This window comes from Rutidosis leptorrhynchoides, chromosome 1 (genome assembly GCF_046630445.1).
Source record: "Rutidosis leptorrhynchoides isolate AG116_Rl617_1_P2 chromosome 1, CSIRO_AGI_Rlap_v1, whole genome shotgun sequence".
In the NCBI taxonomy this organism is placed as follows: domain Eukaryota; kingdom Viridiplantae; phylum Streptophyta; class Magnoliopsida; order Asterales; family Asteraceae; genus Rutidosis; species Rutidosis leptorrhynchoides.
In genome coordinates, this window is record NC_092333.1 from 66,245,582 (window position 1) to 66,249,274 (window position 3,693).

Here is a 3,693-nt window from a genome sequence, read left to right on the forward strand (position 1 = left end):
ACAAGTAATAAGTTTGACAATAACATGACCCTTATATGTTAATTATAACTTGGGAAATTCACTTATAAAAGTCATCATTTTATAAGTACCCACAGGAAATTTGACTTTTTATACAATTCGGGTTCTCTGGGGTCGGGTCATAATCAAAGTAATGGTGAAGGGAACGAAGTTAGGCGAGGCCCGGTGGTTACTTTTAATACAGTTGATAGATTGGAAAGTAAAGAAGCCGGGTTACAAAAGCCCGGTTATTCAGAATATGTATCGGTTTCTAAAGGAAAATACGAAAACTTTTCGGGTTTGTTACCGATGTGGAAAAGGGATGTGGGAAACTAATGAATCTTGTTTGGTTTGTGATGCAAAATATTGTAGTAGTTGTGTTCTTAGAGCAATGGGCTCGATGCCCGAGGGTTGAAAGTTTATTACTTGTATTGGTGAAGTGATTAATGAATCGAAACGTCTAATTTTTGGATAAAAGTTGGAGGTTATTGTCTCGTTTGCTCAGTCCTGTGGAAGTTAAACAAATTATGAAAGCGGGGAAAGAATGTTTTGCTAATCTGCTTCGGCCTGAACAGCTGATTGTGAACGGGTATCTGCTTAAACCCGAGGTATCAAGAATCTCGTGTGGTTGAATCTTTCTCCAAATTAATGGTCAGCCACAAAGAGAAAAGGATGAAGCCAGCAATTTTTGCTAACTTACCTAATTACTTTGAGCCGAAAAAGATCCAAAAGCTTTTATTACTTGGACTTGAGGGCTCGGGAACCAGTACCATCTTTAAGCAGGTAATGCAATTTAAGATTTCAAATGCTTACTCCTTTTTACAAGTAAATCAATTATCACCGGCATAAGTTGAAAATGGGCTGGTCATTCTGGTTAAGTAACAGGTTTATAAGCTATAAGGGTAATCTTTTGTTTCGAGTTGGCAATTGTAATTTGCAATAATAATAATATTAATATTAATATTATTAATCAGTTTTGAATGAAGGATTTAGGCTGTAATTATTAAAATACACTTTAATTGTATCGCTAAAACATAACCCAAATTGGTCCATTCATAAGTAAATGGGTCAAAGTTACCACCTCTTACTTTGAGCTTGCTTAGTATATAAGATAGAGGTCCTAAGTTTGAACTGCCAAATTTTTTTCTCCCTAAATTTTCTACATGATAGATTTACCTGAAAACAATTTCTAATAAAGAAATATCCTTGTTTAAAATGGGTTGCTATTTTACTATATTGATTATTGAGAAGTCAAATGTTCTTTTCTTTTTTTACTTCTAATGCAGGCAAAATTATTTGTATGGAAACAGATTTAGTGATGAAGAGTTGCAAAATGTAAACCTTATGATTCAGAGAAACATGTATAGATATCTCAGTATCCTACTTGATGGACGTGAGCGCTTGGAGGATGAAGCAATGATGAAAAGGCACTCTCTCATAATGTCTACTCACTCAATCCGAGATTAAAGCATTTTTCTGACTGGCGTGTTGACATCATTGCGACTGGAGATTTAGACGCGTTCTTTCCTGCAGCAACACTAGTACGCTCTGCTAGTCGAAGAGGTGTGGAAGGATCCTGCCATCCAGGGAAAACTATAAGAGGAGAAATGAACTACACTTACTACCCGACGTTGCAGAGTACTTTTTAAGCAGGGTATTTTTGTCATTTCTTAAATTACCTTTGGTTGATACATCTTCATCTGATAGTGTTATGGTAGAAAAATGATGGGGCCCACTAGATGATTCTTTGTGTCGGTTTCAGGCTGTTGAGGTTTCTAGCAAAGAATATGAACCTTCGGAGCATGACATACTATAGTGCTGAAGGGGTCACCCATGGGAATGGATTGGCTTTCATTGAATTCTCGCTTGATGATCGTAGCCCAATGTCAGAAATATATAGGGAAAATCTCGATGCTCAATCCCAACCTGTTTCGAGGTATGCATTCCTTTCAAACACAGTTGCTTATAAGTGGCAACTGGCAAGATGGACAATTCAGGTGGGTTGGTTAATGGGTCAAACGTGTGATTTGTAGTATGGGTCAAAATGGGATAGAACGGGCTGGTTCAACTTGCAATTTTTCTATTACATATTATTATTGTTATTATATATACGATAAATGCGGTTACAGAAACTTCATCTATACACCAATAGTCTACATTGTTGTATAAAGCAATTTATTATGTATGCACTTGGAATATATTTTGGATCGCTTTCGACCCACATTCATGTAATTATTTGAAATTAATCCGTTTTATACAACACATAACTCACATTGATCCTTTTATAAGTAAATGGGTCAGAATTACCACCTCTACATGCAGCACTCCCCTTCTCATTTCTTTAGTTATGATTACCTGGACCAAATTTTTGTGTTCTTATTATTGATAATTGGTGATTATTCCTGTTTCAAACTGTAAATGATAGTTTTTTGTCTAGCAGCTAATCTTTTGGTTCATAATTTGGTTACATATCAACTTATCAGAGTAAATGCTAAAGGAATGAATGAAGGTTGCCGATGGGTGGAAATGTTCGAGGATGTTCGAGTTTTCGTAATTTGTGTCGCTTTAAGTGACTACGATCAAATGTGGCCATCATCCGAGAACACCGAAAGCGGTTCTCTACTTGAAAACAAAATGGTCCAAAGCAAAGAGCTTTTCGAATCGATGGTGATACACCCGTGTTTTAAGGACACCCCATTTGTGTTGATTCTAAACAAATACGATCTGTTTGAGGAGAAACTTAACAGCACACTGTTAAGTGCGTGAGTGGCTAACTGACTTTAACCCGGTTCAACCGTACACTGACAACCATAACCTAGCCCACCAAGCCGACTACAACGTGACTATGAAATTCAAGGACCTTTATGCATCTCTCACGGCCCGTGTGGTGAGTGCGGGCCTGAGACCGGGTCACTGTAGATGAAGCGTTTAAATATATAAGAGAGATTGTGAATTGGGATGATGAGAAGGAAGATACATATTATGGTGGTGCTCAAGACTCATTTTATAGTACTACTGATGTGAGCTCGCCATCATTCCTAGACGAGATTGAAAGTTAAATTGTCTTTTAATTGTGTTTATTGTCGTAGATAAAATTGACGATGTTGTTGGTCAATTAGTTATCATTAAATTGACGATGTTGTGTTTATTTGTCGCAGGTGTAAGTTGATATGAGAAAGATTATGATCTTATTTTTGAATGTAACGGAGTCCATAATGTCTATTTTTATGCTCATTGGCGCAACACATTGATCGTTTATGCACCTTAGCCTAGTAATGAAGAATATGGTCATCTCGGGTCTATATATTATGTTGGGTTTTTGAGCGAGGTAAAAGAAGTATAAAAGGATGTGTATCATATACATATTGTTGCAAAGTGGGTTTCTACTCTGTTTGGTGGGATTTTTTGCTTTATGTTACGTCTTTTGTCGCATGTTATCCTTGGTTTGGTTTTACTTTGGACTGTTTGTATGTTTGTACTTGTTGATCATAGGATCCGTTTTTTGTTGTCATTGTTTTTGTCAAAAAAAAAAAAAAAAAAATAATAATAATAATAATAATAATAAATAATAAATCATATACGTATTCTATCTTCTATATAGGAAATAAACAAAAAAGACGTACATGTTGAAAAACTTGAGACCCTAAAAAAATACTCCGTAATTCCGTATATCAAATGTCCTTTTGAATTACGACA

General features: G+C 35.9%; 1 pseudogene; it reads left to right on the plus strand.

The window, feature by feature from the left end:
* The first annotated feature begins 524 nt into the window (after positions 1 to 524).
* On the plus strand, positions 525 to 3,058 carry LOC139877797 (extra-large guanine nucleotide-binding protein 3-like; annotated as a pseudogene).
* The last annotated feature ends 635 nt before the right edge of the window (positions 3,059 to 3,693 follow it).